Below are 15,498 nucleotides of genomic sequence, written 5' to 3'. Positions count from 1 at the left end.
TTGCAAGATAGGAATGACAGAAGAATTCCGTTGTGTACACATTTCTCGTTGTGAGCCTGATGTTGAAGATCTGAAAGTTGGTTGCAAATACGTTGACTTTTTTTTTTTTTTTTCAAATTACATTCTCAAGGAACAAACAGATTAAAACTGAATACAGGTTGAAGTTGGGCTCTTTTCTAAATATGCAGCTGGTGATAACACTGTCAGAAATGAAAAATTGTAGATAATTAATAAGAAGTTGTTCAAAGAAACGGTTCTTGCCAAACAAAACATCAATGAGATTGAAAATAATTTTCATTGACAAAGCATGTGCCTCTTGGGCATTCCAGAGGAATGTGATGGGAATAAACTTGATTGAACCTTTAAAGGAGTTTCTACTTGTTGGGTCAGATCTTCCTGCTAAATCCCTCTCTGTTAAAATGCTGTTTTGCTTTTCCTAACTGTTCTGGGCACACCCTTTCATAAACTATGTGAATCTGAGCGTCACATTATGAAAAAGTTCCTGGATTGCTCAAGAAATAAGTTTGGGCTATAATTTTTAAGAGCCTTCTGCTCACCCAGGTCGTCTGTGAGAAGTTTATCCAAAAGAAATTAACCTCAAAGGAAACTTTGGAACCACTACAAACATGGAAGCCATGTGTACGCCATGCTGTCAGCATTTCCTGGAGAAGCTGTGTGTGGCCTTCACTGTTCTTGGATGATAATCTGGAAATGATGAGGAATTCTTTTATGTATTTTATTGTAGTAAAAGTCTAATAAAAGTTAAGTATTACAAATGTTAATAATACATTAATTATAAATTAAAACAATAATATGATACTATTTTTCCAACCACACGTTGGCAAAAAAATTTTTAAATAAGAACTTAGTCTTTGGTAAGCAAATGTGGAAATGAGTAAACTATAAAATTTAGTTGGTGTAAGCATAAATAGATACTGTCTTTTTGGAGGACAAGTTGAGAGTGTCAAAATTTCAAAGAGTATACCTCTCCTATGAGGCAGCAAGGAGTAGGAGGTAAGCCCAGACTCTGAAGTCAGAGAGCCTGGGTTCCAATCCTGACTCTACCACATAGAGCTGTGAGACCTTAAGCAAGATACTTAACCTCTCTGAGCCTAAACTTACCACATGCAAAATTGAGATAGTAATAGTATCTATTCTATTATGAGAATGAAAGTTGATTTTATAAAGTGTTCACAATGGTACCTGGCACATAGAAGCACCATGTAATCCAAAACCCCAATTCTAGAAAAATAGTCTACAAAAATTCTAGCCAAGTATCTAAGTTTAATGCAACACTGCTTCTCACAGCATATAAATGGAAACTAACTCTAGATGTCCATTACTAAGAAAAATGTAAATAAATCATGGTATATCTGTGTTTTCGAATAGTTTACAGCCTTTTAAAGAATAAAATAGGGCTTCATGTACACCAAGTACAATATGTTGCCTAGTACAAAAACAAATTGTAAACAGTATGTTCAGTATAATCCCATTATTGTAAAAACAAACTCTGTGTGTGTGTGTGTGTGTGTGTGTGTGTGTGTGTAAGAAAATATATAACATACTAACAGTGTTTACCTCTGAAGAGTAGAATTGGAACAGGGAAGAGAAAACTTTTAAATCTTACTTTATATACTTGTCTATTGTTTGAACTTTTGAAAATTAATTTGAATTATTTTTATAATTAAAAATAATTTTAAATCATTAATTAGTCTAAGCATAGTTTAGATTTAAATAATTCTTTTTTTAAGATTCAGAGTCATAGCCATGGGTGGATGCTGCTGTTATCATTGATATAGATGACTGACCAGGAAATGAGATTGTATGAATAGTCTATTTAATTAAATGTTTTGGCCACTATCTATGTGAGCATAAAATGTGGAAACACTTATGAAATAACTTTCCATTGTACAGTAAATAGAGGGTAATAAGATTTGGTCAATCTGTCAGAGACTTAAGCCTACCCAATCCTAAAGAAAAACAGGCCTGAAATATTTTAAATGTGAGGTTATATTAAAAATCACAGTTTCAAACTGTGATTCCAAACAAATCAATTATTTTAGTGTATTGCCTTAGGGAAAGCACATTTTAATACTTGAAGGAACACCAAAAAGAAGGTTAGCATTCTCAGCAACCAATAACTATCTAATACTAATACTTTCACTTGCCAAAGTATCTTTAAAAGTACAGCCTGACTGAAGTATTTCTGTAATCAGAGTATCTCCATGTTAGCAGGTGGAATGGGGAATGCCAGAGTGAAAGAGGCCTTAGAGATTATCTAGGTCAGCATTTCACAGAGGGAGACACTGAGTCCTAGAATGGTCATAGGATTTTCTCAGAACAAACCAAATTACAGCACAGGTCCATCAATCACATGTATGGTGTACCTGCTAATACAGTATTTTCCTCACATTTTTTGTTTTGTAATGTAATGGCTAAAACATGCACATATATGCTAATAATGTGAATATGCAAATTGTCCAGGACGCCATCACAGTAACAGTAACGACTAAAGAGCAGGCTGTGTGGGGCGACCAGGCCAGCAGGGGGTGCAGTTGGGGGCAACCAGGCCAGCAGGTGGGCAGTTGAGGGCAACCAGGCCAGCAGTGGTGGGCAGTTGGGGGCGATCAGGTCATCAGGCAGAGGCAGTTAGGGGTGATCAGGCTGGCAGGGGGGCAGTTATGGGAGATCAGCCAGGCAGGTAGGTGAGCAGTTAGAAGCCAGCGGTCCCAGATTGTGAGAGGGATATCCCGGATTGGAGAGGGTGCAGGCTGGGCTGAAGGGACCCACCCCCCATGCATGAATTTTGTGCACCAGGCCTCTAGTGTTAAATAAAGTAACATAATAAATGTAATGAACACAGAAGTACCCAGTGAAAAGTTTTCTTCTTATTCCTGTACTCTGAACCCAGTTTTTCTCTTCAGATATAATGCTGTTAGCAAATCCAAGTAGAACCTTTCAGAGACACTTTATAAATATCTAAGCAAATGTGTGTGTGTGTGTGTGTGTGTGTGTGTGTGTAGCATACTATATACACTCGATTCTTGCTTCTTTGTTTTCACATATACATGTCATACAAGTTATTCCATAGCAATACATACAAATGTTTTCCCATTCTTTTTAATGGCTACATAGTATTCCATTGTATGATACACTATAATTTAATCAAACACCTGTTGACCTTTAGATTATTTCCAGTTTTTTTATTACAAGCATGCTTCTATCAATGAATATCCACATATACATATCTTTGAGCACTTAGGCAAATATATACAGAGTATACATCAGAAAAATACTTAGATGTAGAATTATTTAGCCAAAGGATATATATACGTATTTAATTTTGATAAGCATTATTAAATTTTTCTTCAAAGACATATATTAATTTACACTACCACTGAGAAAGTATGGAAACCTAGCATTTGCTGTAAATCACCCAGAGTAGTAATTATGTATAGGGAGGTTTTGTATGAGTTTTTCCTTTGGTTAATAAGTGAAAAGTTCTTTGAAGACAGAAACCATAGCTTATACAACTTGATTCCAATGCCTATGAACATTAATATAGCTGTTATTCAGCAAATATTAAATGACCAGAGTTGTACAAAAGTCTATAATTAAAAAATAGAATTCTACTTCCTATAATAGTAGACCAGTTATTTCAGATTAACCCTTCTCTGGAGAAAAGGTAAAATAAAATTGGGGGAATTATTTTTTAAAACCCACACACACCTTCAAAAAACACCAAAGATTAACCCCAAAATGAGAAATTTCCCAGGAAAAATCCAAGAGAAAAAATCAATGTCCTGTATTCAAATCTGTTTTCCCCTAAGGCCATTTTCCTATTAGGAGGAAGTAACCTTGAAACTGCATTTGCTTTTGAAGTTCTTTAGGAGGGCAGAGAAAACAAGATTCAAAGCTCAGGGTCCACCAAAGTTTAAGACTCAAATAAACAACCTACAACTCTTATGGCTCTTACTATTCCAAAAGTTATCAAAAACATTGCATAGCACACAATAAAAGGCACACGAATACAAGACACCATGAGCAAGAACCAGTCAAAATATCAAGATGATAGAATCAGACCCACGAAGGCTTCATATATTGGAATTATCTTACATAGACTATAAAACAGCTACACCCACCAAGTCAAAGAACAAAGAAAAGCCAAGCCTGAAATTTCAGGAAGAAATTGGGATGGGGGAAGGAGTAAAATACTTTTGAAAAGGAAAATATAATAATGAATTAAGAATTGATTGAATGAGATTAATTGTAGTTTAGACATAGATGAAGAGAGAATTATTAAACAGGAAAATAGGTCAGAATAAACTGTCTATAATATAGCACAAAGAGACCAAAAAAAAAGAAAATATAGAAACAAGGATATATTGAAAAGGCATGGCATCTGTTTAGTGATAGGTTTAGAAATAAAAGCAAGGGTGAGAAATGGGGCAAAAGCAATATTGAAAATGTTATGGCTGAATGACAGAATTTTCCAGGACAGATTAACAAAACCTGAACCCCAAGCAGGATAAAGAAAAAAGAAAGATATATTAAGACATCATTGTGAAATTACAGAAAACTAAAGAAAAGGGGAGACATATTTACAGCAGCTAAAGGAAAATAAAACAGATTTACTTTCAAAGACTATGGTTAAATTTCTCAAAGGCAAAAATAAAGTTCAGAGAAAAATGGAAATATGTTTTCAATATTTTTATACAAAATAAAAACTACCATACAATTTTATCCCCAGAAAAATATCCTTCAAGCATAAAAGTAAAATATAGAAATTTTCAGATGAACACAAACAGAGAAATTCACAACTAGCAGACTAGACTAAAGGATCAGAGATGTAGGAAAGATTAAAGAACTAAAAAAGTGGTAAATATCTGGGTAAACATAAACATTGACTTTAAAAGCTGCAAGTGTCTTACAGATTTTTTAAATCTAGAGAACTAGATTTAACTATATATTGTCAACTCTAAGTGGGTGAAAAGGGGGTATTTAGTTATTTTGAGTATTTATTCCAGAAGGAGAGTAAAAGTGTGGATTAACATTAGACTTTGCTAATTGAAGGGTGAATGTTGTAATTTAGTAAGGTAGTCACTAAAAGAATGTGGAAAAGCATATGATTTCCAAACCAATGGAGAGGAAAAATAGATGGTAAAAAAAAAAAAATCAACCCAAAAGAAGTCAAGAGGAGTGAGAAAAAGAGATATAGATCTGATGGATCAAATAAAAAGCACAAAATAAGATGGTACATTTTAACTTACATACATCAGTATGGATATCCTACACTCCAGTAAAATATGAAAACTGTCAGGCTGGTTAATTTCAATTAAATTTCATTACATTTAAAATATAATTACATTTCATATCAAAATATAAATAAAATAATTAAAATAAAATATAAATATATATTATATATAAAATATAATACAGAAAAAATGAAACTGAAAGATTGGAAAGAATAAACCATGCAAAGAGTCACCAAAAGAAAAAAATATAACTATATTATGCTATTAGACAAAATTGATTTTAAATAATTACTTGTCCACTGAAGTTTTGTGTTGAGGGGAAAAAAAATACAAATATAAATAAGGTTCCCTGACCACAGTGATTTTAATAAGTGAGATAAGACCTGGGAGAGGTATGTATAAAATGCTGTGTTGGCACAGAAATAGGGATGATAGTGTATACTTGAGCCTTATAGTTAAAAGTGTTTCCTAGAGGAACTTTTATCAGAATTTTCATTCATCAAATAGCTCTGAGTGAGAGGAAGGCATTGCACACAAAGGAAACAAAAGGCACAAAGTAGGTGTTTGTAAATATTGGTAGAAAGTATTGTTTGATTTAGGGACAGTGAGGACCAAGAAGTGCAGGGCCTTACTCATCTGGTAGCTACAGTGGATGCTACGATGGCCTGCCCAGACCCCTCCACCCTTCTCCTGCAGGCACTCACTCTCCCACCAGTGAAAAGTGCTACATGTTTGGTTCCCAGCTGGGTCCCTCGGTAAGAATCGCCCTCTCCTAGGACTCTGACCCCTCCTCTGGGGGCAGCCCTTGGCCTTAATTCATGACAGTTCTGAAAAGCCACCCCAGCTCCAGAGCTCCCTCTGGAATCTACTGAGGACTTTGTTACAGTTCCATCACAATCCATCTTTCCTGACTAACCAACCCTCTGTCCCTCACCCTCTCACAAGTGTTGCTGAGAGCACTGCCCAATAAATCTCCTGCATAGCTGTCTCCACACTGGAGTTGCTTCTCGGGAAGCCTGACATAAGTTAGTAGCTAAAGTGGGAAAAGTCCAAGAATCCTGAGTCCTGGGCCAGTATTTTACTCCCACACTCAGCTGATGGCAGGTAGAATTTACTGTCAAATCTCTGGGACCAAAGGCCAAAGTGATTGTCCTAGTAATGTTCAGTTGTTTGTTCTCATTCTTTCTCAAACTAAAGTGCCGGTTCTGCTGAGGACCAGTTCCACTTAAACTGTCCTACAAGTAGTGATGAATAGTAGAATTAGAAAAAAAAATCTGCTCATTGAGTATCTACAATCTGCAAGATCCCCTTTTACACAAGATCTGTGCTTCAGGTGGTTAAATAACCAGTCCATGCTCCCGTAGCTGTTAGTAACAGGAGGCCCGGGGCACAAAATTCGTGCACGGGGAGGAGGGGGGTCTGTCCCTCACCCAGCCTGCACCCTCTCCAATCTGGGACCCCTCGAGGGATGTCCGACTGCCCATTTAGGCCCGATCCTATGTAGGATCGGGCCTAAATGGGCAGTCGGACATTCCTCTCACAATCCAGGACTGCTGGCTCCCAACTGCTTGCCTGCCTGCCTTCCTGATTGCCCATAACCACTTCTGCCTGCCAGCCTGATCACCCCCTAACCTACTCCCCTGCCAGCCTGATTGATGCCTAACTGCTCCCCTGCCAGCCTGTTTGCCCCTAACTGCCCTCCCCTGCAGGCCTGGGCACCCCTAACTGCCCTCCCCTGCAGGCCTGGTCACCCTTAACTGCCCTCCCCTGCAGGACTGGTCCCCCCAACTGCCCTGCCCTGCTGGCCTGATCACCCACAACTGCCACCCCTTGCAGACCTGGTCCCTCCCAATCGCCCTCCCCTGCTGGCCATCTTGTGGTGGCCATCTTGTGTCCACATGGGGGCAGTCATCTTTGACCACATGGGGGCAGCCATCTTGTGTGTTGGAGTGATGGTCAATTTGCATATTATTCTTTTATTAGATAGGAATAGAGGCCTAGTGCATGGGTGGGGGCTGGCTGGTTTGCCCTGAAGAGTGTCCTGGGTCAGGGTAGGGGTTCCCTTGGGGTATGGGGTGGCCTGGGCGGGGGTCTGTGGTGGTTTGCAGGCCAGCCACGCCCCCCGGCGACCCAAGTGGAGGCCCTGGTATCTGGGATTTATTTATCTTCTATAATTGAAACATTGTAGCCTTGAGCGGAGCCAAGCCTCCTGCTCATTCCGTGGCCACAGCCATTTTTGTTGGGATTTATTTATCTTCTATAATTGAAAGTTTGTAGCCTTGAGCGAAGGCCAGGGTTACATGAGCTTGGCTTCCTCCATCGCCAGGGGCAACTCAAGCCTCCTGCTCTCTCCAGCTCCATGGCTGCCGCCATTTTTTCGGGATTTATTTATCTTCTATCATTGAAACTTTGTAGCCTTGAGTGCAGGCCTGGGCCAGCCAGGGTGTGTGGGAAGCTTGGCTTCATCTATTGCTGGGGAAACCCAAGTCTCCTGCTCGCTCCGTGGCCGCAGCAATCTTGGTTGGGTTAATTTGCATGCTCACTCCTGATTGGCGGGTGGGCGTGGCTTGTGGGTGTAGCTGGGGTATGGTCAATTTGCATATTAGTATTTTATTAGATAGGAGATATATATATATATATATATATATATATATTAGGAGTTTTATTTAGTAATTATAGCCCACTAAAAACAGTATGTCAAAACCTTGTTTGGTACAAGTTAATGGGCTATGCATATATGTTCATTAGCTAATCCCTTCATCTTTTTTAGCCAGCCACCTCACCCTCCTCCCCACAGTCTATTCCACGTATCCATGCTTCTTGTTCCATTTTGTTCATCACAGAGCCAATATTTGGATTTAAGGTCAGATGTAGCTGTTTCCACAAAATGACCTAAACCAAACAGTAGGGAATGTAAAGGGGGAGAAATTAAGACTGCCGCCTAATATTGATTAGGCCTTGCTCAGGCTGGTCTACCTGCTTAGGTGTCTCGTAAGGAAGTGTTCTTTCACTCACCCAGCCCTCAGCCCTACAACTGAACCACATTTAAATCTTTCCATTAGCCTTCGCTTTTCTGTCTTGGTAATTGCAAGTTCCATGTGGCTTATATTACTGACAACCTTCTATCTAACAATCCTTGTTCAAAATTGGTTCTATCATGGATTCAACAAGTTTTTTAACAGTTTAAAGAACATATGGAATACTTTCAACAATGAAGATTTTTTTAAATGTCACCTCTTGATACCAAGATATTGATAAAATTAATTCCTTTAACATCCACAACCTTCTATGTCTCACTGGAAGGAGGCAGGTTGGGAGGTCAGCCCCCACCCACTTGTTGAGTATGGCAAGGCTTGGCAAACGAAAACCAGAGGCATCTCGAAGAGCATTCTGTTTGGCTCTGGGGCAGTGCCTGGGCACTCTGCCAGAGCAGCTGGGCACTCTGGTGAGGCACTTTAATGCAAATGCCCAGCTGGGTCCAGTTCATTCTGTATTTGTCCTCGGGGTATTTGTTCTCTGTACCACGGGAACACACGGGGACCATCCTCCTCCTGTAATACACACGGAACGCTGACAACATGCCAGCCAGGTAAAGAGCCAGGTCCTTGCAGTTAGAGAGCCCTGAATCCTGGCTCTAAGACTCCTTTCTGTGGGCAAGCAATGTTAACCTACAAGCCTCAGTAAACTCATATATACAACAGGGATAATACCCACTTTATTGGTAGGAAGCTAGTAAGTAGCTCAGAAAACTGTAGTTGCTATGATAGCCAAAGAATACTTCTTTCCTGCTGATACTGACAGAGATAACACTTGAGAAATTATCTTCATTTTGTTCTTTTTACTCCAAAGCTTGTCCATCTGATCACAGTGTTTGGTTGGCAGTACCCTAATGTGGGATCAACAGCAGCATTTATTCTGAAATGTAAAGAGTTGGTCTTGTGCTCAAGCATGAGATAGATGACAGAGGTTCTTTTCAGTCTATTTGCCTTTTGTCCTTAGCTGACCAGATCTCTACTGATGAAGTTCACACACCCAGACAACACAGATGTTTTTAAAAGCCTATCCTCTTGAGAAAAATAAAATAGGGATTGTAAGAAATGCTAACATAATTCTGGTCCTAAGAGGATTTCCCTGAGTTATCCAATTATGTGCCTGAATTCCCTATGGAGATTTGACAGGGAAAGTCCGAGCCTTGGTGGTGCTGAGCATGGGAACTTCCCCCGACCTTCTGCTCTAAAAAGGGGAGTTAGGCAGGACCTCCATGAAGATCCCTCCAAAAAGTTTCAATGTGAAACAGATTGTGACTCCAGAACAATCACAATTGCTGAGTTTGATGAGTTAAATGTGCATCTCAATAATAACACTAATAATAACGCTAATGATCACAAGCAGCACCTTTGTTGTATCTCATTTATTTTTACCCCAAATTATGGAGGCTTAAAAGAATTTACTGACTGCTTGGGTTTTCTGACTAATTGGGGTAACTCTATGCTATAGCCATTAGGAGATTTAAATATAGCTCTTCTTGAGCAATAGTCTTTATTGGATCCCCTGTTATCCTTTAAATATCTTGGTGTGCAAGTGGATAAAATTAGAAAGAATTTGTTTGCTCTAAATTACCAACCTCTGCTTGATAAAACTATTAGCTATTTAGCTAATTGGACGGCTCTTCCATTATCATTAATTGGCAGAGTTAACACTATTAAAATGGTTGTTTTATCTAAATGTTTGTATTTATTTCAATGCTTTCCCATCAAGCCACCTAAAATGCTCTAAAGCTTTAAATTCTGCAATTAGTTTTGTTTTATAGGCTACAAACAGAGTTAAGATTAATCTTAAAACTCCAACTACTCCAGGGGAGCAAAGGATTAATTCTTCCTTTTCAAAGAATAGATGAATGTTGGACTTTCTTGATCAGGCTTTGTCCATTGCTTCTAAATACCTTCTATCAGAAGTGCCAAATCCAAGAAGAAATTGAAAGGGGATTCTTATTAATGTTGTTTTTCTAATAAAAACTTTACAAGAAAACTTTATATCACACTCAGATATGTATTCAATCACACATTCATTCTTTCAGCAAATATTTATTGTGACTCTTTTATATACACCAATATGCTAGATATTAGTATCTATACTACTGTGGAAAACTTCAAAAGTGAATAAAATGCAGCCCTTGACCTCAAGAAGTTCAAATATTGGGAGTGAAAAGAAAACATAAATAACTCTAAGGTAATGTGGTAAGTGCTATACTAGAGAAATGACCAGTATGCTGGGACAGAGCAACAGGCATTGCTAAATCTGCCTGGGGAAAGCACAAAAGGCTTCCCAGAAAAGGCGACATCTGAGCTGGATCCCACAGGATGGGATTCCTACAGCGCCCGTCCAAGATGTAAAAGTACACCTTGTGAGTTTTTTTCTTCTGAATCATAAAGTAACTTGATTTGTGGGACAGTTAAAATGCTCCCCTCAGCTAAAAGGCAACCCATTTTCTCTTTAGTGGATCAGGAGAATTCCATAGACATAACATATCATGACTTCATCAAGACATTTAACTAAGGCTTTCATGATCTCGTTGAATGTCAACATGAGAACATGTGAGCAGAATGATGGCACAGATACATCAAATTCTAGCTGGTTGTGAAATGGTTACCAATGTGTTAGTTACTGTTTTATTGCTAATCTAGAGAAAGATCTTTCAGAAATATGCCAATGGGTTCTCTCTTTGGCTGTGTCCTGTTCAAAGTTTTTAATAACTTGGATAAGGACAAAGAAAATGTGCTCAAGAGACTAGAATAAAGGATCAAAGTAGTCATATAATTAAATAGGAAAAAGTAATGTCCTATCTACTTTGTCACACTTACTATAGTCAGAGAAGCTCTCATTTATGGCAACATGAGGCAATAAAAAAAAAAAAATGCTCTAGATTTGGAGTCAGAAAGCCTAAGTTCAAGTCTTAGCTTGACTAAATGTTACATATGCAATCTCAAGAAAAACCATACACTTATGTGAGCCTCAGTTTTTCTATCCATAAATTAAAAATAATAGTACAAGTTCCAGAGCTGCTGTAAGAATTGGTAATGTAGAAATAATTTGTAAACTCTGTATCTTTTTTAAAATATTTTTTATTGATTTCAGAGAGAATGGGAGAGGGAGAGATAGAAACATCAATGATAAGAGAGAATCATTGATCAGCTGCCCCCAGTATGTCCTCTACTGGGGACTGAGCTGGCAACCCAGCATGTGCCCTGACTGGGAATCAAACAGTGACCTCCTATTTCATAGGTCAACACTCAACCACTGAGCCACACCGGCCAGGCTGAAAGTTATCTTTTGTAGTGTTTGTAATAGTAATAATGGTGATATAATAACAACAGTAACTAAGTCTAACCTAGACTAAACTAACAGGATGACAAGGCTTTCAAAATAGCCAATACAGTCACTGGGCTGCATTACTGAAACAATGGGTCAGAGTTGTAGCCTCACTAGGTTCATTTAGAGCTAAACTGGCACCCTGGGCTTAATTGTGATCACTGTGGGGCTCCTTGTATCTAAAGCAGAGTTTGACATATAATGGGTGCTCAATAATATCTGTGAATACATTAATTTCAATAAAGATGTTGCTGCATGTCTGGATTCAGGTAATGAGAATTCTAAGAATATGAAAACCACAAAGACTGTTCTTAAAAGTGGAAATGTTTTGTATGAAAAAGAGATAATTTACAAGTCATCACTTGTAAAGGAATAGGTCAGGATGGGGTTTGTCATACTGGAAGGACAGTTATGTGGGGACAAAGGAACAGATCTGACACTAAACACCTTCTATGGGCTACACATTTGAAATAATTATTCTGTTGCTGTGAAGAGAAAACTAAGACTGGTGGTCAGAGGTTATAGGAAGTTATAATGTGGCCCAATAAATGAAAGTAATATCTAAAATTATGAGCCCTCCAACAAGGGAAAGGCTGGTGTTTGAATCAGAATGTTTAAGCAGATTGGTTTGAAAGCAATTTCTGACATGTAGGAAGTTAGACTAGATCACTAATTCCCAAACCTGCTTTGGCATTATCTGTGAAGCTTATTAAGAATATCTATATATATAAAAGCCTAAGCAACCATTCAATCATTCAACTGTTCAACCGGTAGCTATGACACACAATGACCACCAGGGGGCAGACACTCAATGCACAGGCATGAAACATGGAACAGACTGATGAATCTCAGAGGGAAGGGGAGGGTGGGAAGAGATTAACCAAAGATCTTTTATGCATACCAGAGGCCCGGTACACGGATTCGTGCACCGGTGGTGTCCCTCAGCCTGGCCTATGGGGATCGGGCCAAATCCATGCACCAGGACTCTGACATCCCCCGAGGGGTCCCAGATTGTGAGAGGGTGCAGGCCAGGCCAAGGGACCCCACCAGTGAATGAATCCATGCACTGGGCCTCTATTAAATACATAAAGTAGAATTAGAATTTATAAGAACATGGAGCCCACTACCCAGCCTTCTATATTTTCAACATCCTGTACAAACAATTCTGACACATAGCCAGGGCTGAGAACTACTGGACTGGGTCTGTTTCAAACGTTCCTAATGATAAAAATACCACATTGTTTAAACAAGCACAGTTTCTGAGGCCCCAGCCATGGAGGTTCAAATTCAATAAGGTCTGGAATAAGGACCAGGAATCACTATCATCAGGAGAGTCTGAAAAACAATGCACAAGAAGTTCTCTCATACTCTTCCCAACTCCTGAGATTCTGAAGATCGAATTCAACTACAGCTGCTCGTTGGTTCTGCATAACAGTTTTGAAATACTTGCATTATGGAAATCAAGCCCCAAGCAAAAATATGTATGCTTCTAACTGGCCATATTCTTCAGGTGGTGTCTCTAAAGAATGAAACACATTTTTTAATAAACTAAATGCCAATGAACATGTTGACTTTTCAATTGGCCACAGTTTACCAGTTCAGCTGATTTCAGTAAATATATGTACGCATGTATGCAAATGACAAGTGAATCGCTTTTGTCGAAGAGTTATTCAGTATAAACAGACTTGAAGCCTTGATCACTTAGGAGTAGAGTGTGAGATGTTTAAATCAACATTTTCTAAATATTTTCATTTAAACATACTGCATTCTCTGAAAATGTGAACATGTAAATCACTAGTGTTTTATTCTAGACACATTCTTTTTTCCACATCTAATATTTCACTCTAAAATAGAGGTGCGAAAGTAAACAAGTGTTTGTGGGCTGATCTGCCATCATGTTCAGCAGCTTTCATTAGTTTTTGATAGTCTGACCTAAATCAACTGTAGAATAATGTTTACACTTGGCTCAGTTGGTATGGCTCAGTCAATTGAGTGTCGTCCTCATGCACTGAGAGGTCGCCAGTTCAGGCAGCCAATCAATGTTTCTCTCTCTCTCTCCCTCTCCTTTCCACTCTCTCTAAATATATAAAAACACTAGGGGCCCAGTGCACGAAATTCGTGCACTGGGGGGGTCCCTCAGCCCAACCTGCCCCCTCTCACATACTGGGTACCCTCAGGGGATGTCCTACTGATGGCTTAGGCCTGCTCCCCGGGGGAGCAGGCCTAAGCCGCAGTCTGGCCTCCCTTTGTGGGAGGCAACCAGGCTGATCAGGGGAAGGCACCAGCCCCATCACCCCGCTGCTGCAGCCACTGCCAGTCACCACAGCCACCAAGGTGTTTTCATGAACACGGACTCCAGTCCCTTCACAAAGAAAAAATGACAACTTTCTTTAGGCATTTTCAAGATGTGTCTTTCATAGGATATGCATTTCTTTTTTTTTTTAATCCTCACCTGAGGATATGTTCCCATTGATTTTTAGAGAGTGTGGAAGAGAGAGGGAGAGACAGAGAGAGACATCAACGTGAGAGGGACACTTTGATTGGTTGCCTCCTGCATGAGCCCTGACCATGGGTGCCACGCTGGGGGGCATGCAGGGACCCCTGGGCCGCACGCAGCGATGGCCGCCAGGGTCTCCACACACCCCAGAGGCCAGCAGCCAGCCCCCCATCATGGGCGTCTGGCTGGGGGCGTAGACCCAAACCTCTGCTTGGTGCTGGAGCATTCCCAAGCAGCTGGGGGCACTATGGTGACACAGGATGTTCCCGCCCCGCCCCCAGCCCCTTGGCGCCTGCACCCTTAGGCTCCGAGTGGCCAGGGGGCGTTCTGGGACCCCTGCCGCTCAGGGTCTAAGCACAGGCCTACAGTCTTGGAGTGGCCTGGGTCCGGAGGATGTTTATGGGACCCAGGCCACATTCTGGGGCCCCTGCCACTCAGGACCTAAGCACGGGCCTACAGGCTCTGAGTGGCTTGGGTCTGGAGGATGTTTCCCAGACCCAGACCACTCAGCGCCCGCATATGCAAATTAACCGCCATCTTGTTCACTCTGATTGGCTGTGGGTGTAGCGAAGGTGCGGTCAATTTGCATGTTTCTCTTTTATTAGTGTAGATTTTTTTAAAAGAATATGTGATTTATCTCAATGACCCCAAATCTAGATCTTTCACAAGTCCTTTCTTGTTTCTTCGGTTCCTTGCAGCTTAGAACCAAAAGCAAAGCTTTCCATGTATTTTCTAGAAAATGGCTGAGAAAAGGATGAGAAGGAAATTATTACCAAGCAGTTAAGATGTGATTTTTGCAGTTAGGCTTTTCTTTCAGAGCACAGTTCCCTTCGTCCAGAGGGAGATGGCTCAGGCAGCGGCGACTGCAGCCCCAGATCTGTTTGCATCTCTGCCCGGGTACATGATGCTCTGAGGGACTGATAGTCTTGCACACTCAGTTTATGAGATGTAGGTTAAAGATAAAGATAAAGATGGAAGGGAGATAAGAAGGCAAGAGAGAGGAGAGCAAGCTGAGTGTAACTACACCCTCCCTAACTCAGACAAAGACAAGTGAGCCACGCCTTTCATTTAACCTTGTGTTCTTGAAAGAGTGTGTTCAGTTTTGAGATTCTTTAGCTGATAATAATAGTTTCTATTGCAATGATGGGAGGTGTATCAAATGTGGAGAAAATCAAGTCATAGTATTTGGGAACACATTGACATAAGCAAGTCAAACCCCTTGAGAATACATTTGTCTTTATTTCTCAAAATGTGGTCTAGAATATACTAGGCCAAAGGATAAAAATTAATAGGGTGATTATTCTTAGTATGAATGATGTTTTACTTTAGTGACCAAAACAGATATTTTGCTTTAAGGACTAATTCAGTAAGCAAATC

Source organism: Eptesicus fuscus, chromosome 9, assembly GCF_027574615.1.
Source record: "Eptesicus fuscus isolate TK198812 chromosome 9, DD_ASM_mEF_20220401, whole genome shotgun sequence".
Classification (NCBI taxonomy): Eukaryota; Metazoa; Chordata; class Mammalia; order Chiroptera; family Vespertilionidae; genus Eptesicus; species Eptesicus fuscus.
Note: the sequence above shows the minus strand (reverse complement) of the source record.